The sequence below is a fragment of the Ctenocephalides felis genome, unplaced genomic scaffold (assembly GCF_003426905.1).
Source record: "Ctenocephalides felis isolate EL2017-DRISC unplaced genomic scaffold, ASM342690v1 CF-g0.4_SCAFFOLD_03571, whole genome shotgun sequence".
NCBI lineage: Eukaryota > Metazoa > Arthropoda > Insecta > Siphonaptera > Pulicidae > Ctenocephalides > Ctenocephalides felis.
The window spans coordinates 69,442,094-69,452,809 of record NW_020539725.1 but is presented as its reverse complement, the minus strand read 5'-3'; the positions used below and the strand labels follow the sequence as shown (position 1 = coordinate 69,452,809).

General features: G+C 32.1%; 1 pseudogene; it reads left to right on the top strand.

The window, feature by feature from the left end:
• Window positions 1–1,882: 1,882 nt before the first annotated feature.
• On the top strand, window positions 1,883–9,272 carry LOC113386649 (annotated as a pseudogene).
• The last annotated feature ends 1,444 nt before the right edge of the window (window positions 9,273–10,716 follow it).

Below are 10,716 nucleotides of genomic sequence, written 5' to 3'. Positions count from 1 at the left end.
GTGTCATGTCTTTCTTTCATGCTGTTTTTGTATGGTTATTTTCCTTTGAATATTAATTCCAAAAATTTTTCAGTTGAATGTCTTAGTTATAATATAAAAGTTAAATACATTCTACAATGCAAATTATATTTGTGTTATAATTTTTAAACAAACCTATTTTGGTTTAAAAGTATTTATTCAAAACTTTAACGAGTTGAAAGAAAATATTACAAGTGTCAACTGTCAGCCTAACAATAACAAGCATGAAGTTATATGCAATTGAAAATTATGACCGTTAACAAGTCAGATTCAAATTCAAATTAATTATTACTCACATTGCAAATGAAAATAATGAAAGTTTGAATTATGTATATTTGAATGCAGTAAATTTGATTGTATGTTCCAATAGGATAAAATTGTATGATATACAATGTATAATATATATGCATAATGTACATATATCAAATTTAGAGCAATGACTTAAATAATCTTTCATATGAGTAAACAATCATATTGATTTTTAAAATACCAAAATAATCACAACTATATTTTATATACATTCGAAGTATAGGCTATAAATTAATAAGGTCTTCATAATTGATATTAATAACAAATTATTAAAAATAGTATAAATAAGGTTCTTTGTAAAAGATTTTGTAACAATTTGAAACCAGCTGGCAACTTCTATCGAGTTGGAAATATGCTTTTAAAACTTTTCAAAGACTTTAGTATTACTATAGAGTTGGAAACATGCTTTTAAAACTTTTCTAACACTTTAGTATTACTGTTTTTATAAGTGTCATTTATTTTAGAATCTAAATAAAGTACATTATGATATAATTTCTGTTTTGGTTATTTTAGTCAAAATTAAATACAAAGTTGAAAATTTTAATTGTTTATTATGAAGTAGTATAACTTTAGTAATCAATTAATTATAATAAACACTATTTTTGAAGCGATTAAAAAGTTTTCGTTATACCTGATATTAGAATCTTGATTATATTAACATTAAATATTATACCTCTAAATCTAGACTATAACAAAATTGTTCATCCATTGATTTATTTAACATTTTCCTCATTATGCATAAGGTGGTAAAAATTCAAACAATATTTTGTAGAAATTCTGCCAATTGAACTGAAAAAGAGAACTAAATTAGATATATTTAGATATGATAAATTACAATTAAGATAAGTGGATTCTGTATGGATTAGATGGTACTAGAATGTTAATACTAGTAATTTGCGTTCTAAAAACATACATATTCTTGTATCCTGAAAGATTTTTAGTAATTTTGAAATCTTTGAAAATTCTTTTTCTGAAAAATTTACGAAAAGTAAAAAAAGTAAATTGTATTTCACAATGCATTTATTTGTAACATAATAATAATATTAATACTAATAAAAATATAATACAAGATCATTATATGTTATAACATTAAAATACATAGTAGTTATAACCTATATATATATATATATATATATATATATATATATACACATGATATGCTCGTCATCCGTTGCCAGAAAAGACATCGAATGTGAGAAAATGACATCAAAACCAGAAACTTTTGTTTCTTTCAAGGAAGGTCAAACTGGAAAGAATATAATCTCTGGATATTTGTCCAAAATCAGTCTATGTGGACCGTGTAATTTTTTAGTCCACCTGGGAGAAAAAGCTAAGATAAATCATTAAACTGTATTAGTCTAATATCCTTGAACATTCGAATCTTAATCTAAGAACACAGGAGCATTAACAAAAGTTGTCCATGATAATAGAACGAACATTCTTTGTTCATATATTATATTAATTATAAACTTAGATCACACCTATAAGCTATAGCGTGGCATTACTGTTTCATTACAAGTTGAATATATTTCAATACAGATAATCATAGTCTACAATATTGAGCATCATCTGTGAGTGGCATTCGAGGAAATCAGTCATTACTTCCAGTTAATTTTACTAGGTGTTTTAGCTCCTACAAGTATTATTGAAATGGAAGTAACAGGAAAAAAATTCATATGTACTTGCAGCAACCCTTTCAATGAAAAAGTTCATGCGAAGAAAATATACAGAAAAAATTTAAGAAATTCTTCAAAAACACTTCAATACAAAATAATAAGAAAAGAAAAACAGAGCAGCCAAACTGCAACCATTATTAGAGAATTGGTGCTGGTTCATTACCCAAACCTTATTTAGAATGTTTGGAGACCAGCATCAAGGAAGACAAAATAATTAACAAGAGAAGGACAAAAGTTCATGAAAAACTTCCAGAATTTGGCTTATTACAAAATTGCAAGCAAATATTGTCCCGAACAGTAATCATTAGAGACTTGCTGCTAGTTCATTCTCCACAACATATTCAAAACGTTTGGAACACTGCAACTGGGATTCATAATAATGAATCCCAAAAAACTAATTACGGAAGAAAAAAAGTTGCAGACAATTTTTTTAAGCAACTACACATTTGAAAGCGCTAGTATAGCAGCAGGTTCGATATTAGCAGTGGCAGATGAAATTCTTTTCAAACATTGTCAAAATGGAATTTGTATTGTAAGACCACCAGGTCATCATGCAGAAGCATGGATTCTGCATATTCAGTAATGTGGCAATATGTGCAAACTATGTCATAAAAAATTATAATTTAAAGTTTTAACTGTAGATTGGGATGTACACCATGGTCATGGAATTCAAAATGCCTTTTACAATACTGAAAAAGTTCTGTAAATATCATTATTACATTGATACAATAATGGTAATTTCTTCTCAAGAGGTTCTGCTGGTAATTACACTGACATAGGTGGTGATGGTGCCAAAGTATTCAACGTCAACATACCATGAAACAAAAAAAGGCATGAAAGATGCTGAATATACGAGTATAATGGCTTTTCAGCAAATTTGTATACCTATAGCATATGAATTCAATAGTGAGTTGGTAATTATATCAGCTGGATTTGATGCAGCTGCTGGTGATCCCTTGGGAGGTTGCAAGGTGTCACTTGAAGCCTATGGTCATATGACGCACATGCTAACATTACTGGGAAATAGTAAAACAATTATAATTCTAGAAGGCGGATATAATTTATCAACAGCGTATTGTATGGTAATGTGTACAAAAGCCTCGTTGAGAGAACCTTTGCCATCGTTGACATTATTTGCCGTAGATCCTATAGCTATAAATTCTATTCAGAACGTCAACCATTATTAGAGAATTGGTGCTGGTTCATTACCCAAACCTTATTTGGAATGTTTGGAGAGCAGCATCAAGGAATATAAAATAATTTTGTAAGAGAAGGAAAAAAAGGGTCATACGTAAGAAAAGAAATCGACAAAACTTACGAAATCCTTCAAAAACACTTCTGAAAGAAATTGAGTTTCTAATGCCGAATGATAAATTGTGCTACCACTGCCGCAGAAGATTAGAAAACGTGTGTAGCGCTGGAGCAGGTGAGCTTTTATCAAACAATTTTTTCAAAATTTCAAGGATATTTTTAAATCGTATTATAAACGTTTTTTTTCAATCTATATAGATTCTGTTGTGAAGAAAAGACTCAAATAATACAGAAATTAAAAAATGAGGATAATAGGAAGACCGAAAGAGCGGAGTACAATAAAAATGATTTACTGAGAGTTACGAGTAAAAAAGTGCAGCCAAACTGCAATCATTATTAGAAAATTTGTACTGGTTGTTCATTACCCAAACCTTATTTAGAATATTTGGAGAGTAGCATCAAGGAACACAGAATCATTAATAAGAAAAAAAGTGCAGCCAAACTGCAAGCATTATTAGAGAATTTTTATATTGAATTATAATAATTCTAAATTAGAATTATTTCTATAGTGAACCTGAAGAACATACAAAACCGCCACCGCGGCGAGCCAAGCTTTTGGCGTTACAAAAGCTTGGTGGTATGAAGTAAGACCAATTTAAAGGTAAAAATTGTTTGAGGTAATTGAATAAGCATAATTGATACATAAATTATTTATTTAGTTCGTGAGATAGAAACTCACCTATTTTTAACCAACCCACTCCATTTCTTGGAGTTTTCTTCTACAATACTAACTAATGATCATTAGGTTTCTTCATAAACAGATTGCAACAGTAACACTTATTTAGAATGTTTGGAGAGCAGCATCAAAGAATACAAAATACTGATTTTAGTGTACCAAAGATTGATAGTGATTGATATTCAAGACTAAGATCAAAACCAGCTCCTCAGCATTTAATTGAATTAAAACATTCCACCAAACACACTGAATTTTTGAAAAATGTTTGTCAGGTGAGGGACATTGATGAACTTGAGAAAATAGTTCTAAATTTGATTTAGTGTATTTCCACCGAAAAACTTATGAATCATCTCAGTATAGTTTCAATCAAAATATAAAATGGTATGGCGCTTATTCGACCTCCTGGACACCACGCTATGGAATCTGAATATTCTTGATACTGCTTTTTAAATAATGTTGCTATTGCTGCTGAATATCCGTTGAATAATTATAATTTGAAAATAATACTTATTGTTGATTGGGATGTCCATCATGGCCAAGCTACACAGAGAATGTTTTATGACGACCCAAGTGTTGTGTATTTTTCTATACATCGATTTGAACATGGAGAATTTGGGCCCTGCTTACGCGAGTCAGAATTTGACAATATAGGGTGTAGCAGAGGTCTAGGTTATAATTTCAATATACCCCTGAATGAAATCGGGATGAGAGATTCAGAATACTTGCAAATATTCCATCAAGTGCTGCTGCCAGTAGCATTTAAATATAATCCTGAATTAGTGCTAGTTTCATCAAGATGTGATGCAGCAAAAGGATGTCCTGCGGGCGAGATGAATGCATCTCCGATATATTACGCACACTTAATTGGCAGTTTAATGTCTATGAATAGTGGCAAAGTGGCAGTAGTTCTTGAAAGCGGCTATTGTTTACAGTCATTAGGTGAAAGTGCAGCTATGACCTAACGGGCTTTACTTGGAGACCCTACACTGTCTTTGACTACAATTTCTGAGCCTAAGTTGTCTCTTATGGACTATTAGAAATTGTATACTCGTATATACTCATAAAACATTTTGGAAATTTTTTGATTATTATGATGTATTTCATGTGGATGAGGATATACCTGACAATGGTAAAAGTTCAAGGCACGTGGTTACTGTAAAGTGAACATGAAGGTTACCGAACAAGAAGTTACAAAAATGATACGAAATCACTGATTTTAGTGTACCAAAGTACAAAACCCATTTTATATATAATGATAAAATGGAGACATGAACCGACTTAACCCATGTATACAATAAATTCGAAACTGCAGCCGCGTCCAGCAAAAATTAGGGCGCTAAAATTAGGGCGCTAAAATTAGGCCGAGGAGGTTATTGAACAATCATTTTCTGTTGTCCTCTCGCCAAGAACTTTTTATTAAATATTTGGTAAGTTATATAAATTATAAATTTAGATTACACCTAATGTGGCATTACTGTTTAATTATAAGTAAAATTAATTTTATGCAGACAAACGTGGTATCCAGGGAATCAGTCCAATCAGTCATTACTTCCAGATAATTTTACTTGGTGTTCTGCAAGCATCATTAAAATGGATTCTACAGGCAAAAAATGCATGAGTGTTTTTGCTGCAATCCTTTTAAGGAAAAGGGTCATACAAAGAAAATAAACAAAAAATTTACGATGTCCCTCGAAATCAATTCTGAAAGAATTTCAGTTTTTAAAACCGAAAGATAGGTTGTGCTACATCTGCCGCAGAAGATTAGAAAAAGTGTGTAGCGCTGGAGCAGGTGAGCTATTGAGGCTATTGAGCATCAATCCTTTCCTGTTGTCCTCCAGTTTTATTTATAAAAAGGTTATAATAAGGTCCTCCCGGTTTTATTAATAATAAGTTTTATTAATTATAAACTTAGATAGCCACCTATAGGCTATAGTGTGGCATTACTATTTAATTATAAGTTAAATATGTTTTATACAGATAAACGTGGAATCAGTCAGGTTCTGCAAGTATTATTGAAATGGGTGGAACAGGCAAAAAATTCTCAGATATTTGCAGCAACCCCTATAAAGAAACGGGTCATGCAAAGAAAGCAAATAAAAAAAAATTTACGATATCCCTCAAAATCACTTCTGAAAGAATTTGAGTTTTTAAACCCGAAAGATAGGTTGTGCTACATCTGCCGCAGAAGATTAGAAAAAGTGTGTAGCGTTGGAGCAGGTGAGCTACTATCAAACAATTTTTTCGAAACAAGGAAATTTTTAAATCGTATTATGAACGTATTTTTTTAAAATCAATACAGGTTCTGTTGTGAAGAAAAAAGACTCAAATAATACAGAAATTAAAAATGAGCATAATAGGAAGACCGAAAGAGCAGAGTACAATAACAATGATTTACTGAAAGTTACGACGTAAAAAACTGCAGCCAACTGCAACCATTATTAGAAAATTTGTACTGGTTCATTACCCAAACTTTATTTAGAATGCTTGGAGAGCAGCATCAAGGAACACAGAAAAATTAATTAAAAAAAAGTGCAGCCAAACTGCAACCATTATTAGAGAATTGGTACTGGTTCATTACCCAAACTTTATTTAGAATGCTTGGAGAGCAGCATCAAGGAAGACAAAATAATTCTTAAAAAAAAAAGTGCAGCCAAACTGCAACCGTTATTAGAGAATCGCTGAATTAGAAAGTACGCTGAATTAGAAACATCCGCGTCAGGCTAAAATCAAGGCGCTAAAAAACCCACTACCAACAGAAAGAAGTGTGTGAAAAATATGAGCAAGAAATCAAAAACAGGAGTTATTTTCGAAGAATTGCTTTTTGAGCATAAGTGTCTGTGGGACGAAACCCACCAAGAACGTCCCGAACGCTTGAAAGTAATTATAGAAAAATGTAAGATATGGGCTTACTTGATCGATATTTAAGACTAAGATCAAAACCAGCTCATTCAGCATTTAATTGAATTAAACATTCCACCAAACACACCGAATTTTTGAAAAATGTTTGTCAGGTGAGGGACATTGATGAACTCGAGAAAAATAATTCTAAATTTGATTCAGTGTATTTCCACCCAAAAAACTTATGAATCATCAGCTTATACAACTTTTAGACAGTATACTTTCAAACAAAGTATAAAATGGTATGGCGCTTATTCGACCTCCTGGCCACCACGCTATGGAATCTGAATATTCTTGATACTGCTTTTTAAATAATGTTGCTATTGTTGCTGAATATCCATTGAATAATTGTAATTTGAAAATAATACTTATTGTTGATTGGGATGTCCACTATGGCCAAGCTACACAGAGAATGTTTTATGACAACCCAAGAGTTGTGTATTTCTCTAAACATCGGTTTGAACATGGAGAATTTTGGCCCTGCTTACGTGAGTCAGAATTTGACAATATAGGGTGTGTAGCAGAGGTCTAGGTTATAATTTCAATATACCCCTGAATGAAATCGGGATAGGAGATTCAGAATACTTGCAAATATTCCATCAAGTGCTGCTGCCAGTAGCATTTGAATATAATCCTGAATTAGTGCTAGTTTCATCAGGATATGATGCAGCAAAAGGATATAAATATAAATTTAGATTGCACCTAGTGTGGCATTACTATTTAATTATAAGTAAATCTAGGAAAAAAAAATAGGTATCTAGGAAATCAGTCCAATCAGTCATTACTTCCAGATAATTTCCTTGGCATTCTGCAAGCATCATTAAAATGGATTTTACAGGCAAAAATTTCATGAGTGTTTGCTGCGATCCCTTCAAGAAAAAGGGTCATACAAAGAAAAGGAATCGACAAAATTTACGATATCCTCCAAAAACACTTCTGAAAGAAATTGAGTTTCTTAAGCCGAATGATGAATTGTGTTACCACTGCCGCAGAAGATTAGAAAACGTGTGTGTAGCGCTGGAGCAGGTGAGCTTCCATCAAACAATTTTTTTGAAATAACAAGGAATTTTTTAAATCGAATTATAAACGTATTTTTTTCAATCAATATAGGGTTTGTTGTGAAGAAAAAGACTCAATACAGAAATTAAAAATGAGGATAATAGGAAGACCGAAGAGAGGAGAATAAGAATGATTTACTGAAAGTACGACGTAAAAATGTGCAGCAAACTGCAACCATTATTAGAGAATTGGTACTGGTTCATTACCAAACCTTATTTAGAATATTGGAGAGCAGGCATCAAGGAAGACAAAATAATTAACAAGAGAAGGACAAAAGTTCATAAAAAACTTTCAGAATTTGGCATTACAAAATTGCAAGCAAATATTGTCCGAACAGTAATCATTAGAGACTTGCTGCTAGTTCATTCTCCACACATATTCAAAACGTTTGGAACACTGCAACTGGGATTAATATTATGAATATGTAAAAAACTAATTACGGAAGAAAAAAGTTGCAGTCAATCTTTTCAAGAAACTACACATTTGAAAAGCAGTGGTAGTATAGCAGCAGGTTCGATATTAGCCGGTGGCAGAGATGAAATTCTTTTTCAAACATTGTCAAAATGGAATGTGTATTGTAAGACAACCAGGTCATCATGCAGAAAGCATGGATTCTGCATATTCAGTAATGTGGCAATATGTGCAAACATGTCATAAAAAATTATAATTTAAAGTTTTATTGTAGATTGGGATGTACACCATGGTAATGGAATCAAAATGCCTTTTACAATACTGAAAAAAGTCTGTACATATCATTACATTGGTACGATAATGGTAATTTCTTCTCGAGAGGTTCTGCTGGTAATTACACTGACATAGGTGGTGATGGTGCCAAAGTAGTATTCAACGTCAACATACCATGAAAACAAAAAAAGGCATGAAAGATGCTGAATATACGAGTATAATGGCTTTTCAGCAAATTTGTATACCTATAGCATATGAATTCAATAGTGAGTGGTAATTATATCAGCTGGATTTGATGCAGCTGCTGGTGATCCCTTGGGAGGTTGCAAGGTTGTCACTTGAAGCCTATGGTCATAGGACGCACATGCTAACATTACTGGGAAATAGTAAAACAATTATAATTCTAGAAGGCGGATATAATTTTTTATCCGCAGCATATTGTATGCTAATGTGTACAAAAGCCTCGTTGGGAGGAGAACCTTTACCTTGTTGACATTATCTGCCGTAGATCCTATAGCTATAAATTCTATTCAGAACGTCAACCATTATTAGAGAATTGGTACTGGTTCATTACCCAAACCTTATTTAGAATGTTATTTGGAGAGCAGCATCAATGAATAAATAATTATAATAAGAGAAGGAAAAAAAAGTGCAGCCAAACTGCAACCATAATTAGAGAATTAGTGTGGTTCATTACCCAAACTTATTTAGAATATTTGGAGAGCAGCATCAAGGAATACCAAATAATTATAATAAGAGAAGGAAAAAAAAGTGCAGCCAAACTGCAACCATTATTAGAGAATTGGTACTGGTTCATTACCCAACCTTATTTAGAATGTTTGGAGAGCAGCATCAAAGAATACAAAATAATTATAATAAGAGAAGGAAAAAAAAGTGCAGCCAAACTGCAACCATTATTAGAGAATTGTACTGGGTTCATACCCAAACCTTATTTAGAATGTTTGGAGAGCAGCATCAAAGAATACAATACAATTATAATAAGAGAGGAAAAAAAAGTGCAGCCAAACTGCAACCATTATTAGAGAATTGGTACTGGTTCATTACCCAAACCTTATTTAGAATGTTTGGAGAGCAGCATCAAGGAATACAAAATAATTAATAAGAAAAAAAAGTGCAGCCAAACTGCAACCATCATTAGAGAATTGGAGCTGGTTCATTACCCAAACCTTATTTAGAATGTTTGGAGAGCAGCATCAAGGAATACAAAATAATTATAATAAGAGAAGGAAAAAAAGTGCAGCCAAACTGCAACCATCATTAGAGAATTGGTACTGGTTCATTACCCAAACCTTATTTAGAATGTTTGGAGAGCAGCATCAAGGAATACAAACTAATTAATAAGAAAAAAAAGTGCAGCCAACTGCAACCATCATTAGAGAATTGGAGCTGGTTCATTAACCAAACCTATTAGAATGATTGGAGAGCAGCATCAAAGAATACAAAATAATTATAATAAGAGAAGGAAAAAAAAGTGCAGCCAAACTGCAACCATTATTAGAGAATTGGTGCTGGTTCATTACCCAAACCTTATTTAGAATGTTTGGAGAGCAGCATCAAAGAATACAAAATAATTATAATAAGAGAAGGAAAAAAAAGTGCAGCCAAACTGCAACCATTATTAGAGAATTGGTACTGGTTCATTACCCAAACCTTATTTAGAATGTTTGGAGAGCAGCAGCAGTCAAGTAATACAAAATAATTAATAATGAAATAGAAAAAAGTGCAGCCAAACTGCAACCATCATTAGAGAATTGGAGCTGGTTCATTACCCAAACCTTATTTAGAATGTTTGGAGAGCAGCATCAAGGAATACAAAATAATTATAATAAGAGAAGGAAAAAAAAGTGCAGCCAAACTGCAACCATTATTAGAGAATTGGTACTGGTTCATTACCCAAACCTTATTTAGAATGTTTGGAGAGCAGCATCAAGGAATACAAAATAATTATAATAAGAGAAGGAAAAAAAAGTGCAGCCAAACTGCAACCATTATTAGAGAATTGGTACTGGTTCATTACCCAAACCTATTTAGAATGTTTGGAGAGCAGCATCAAAGAATACAAAA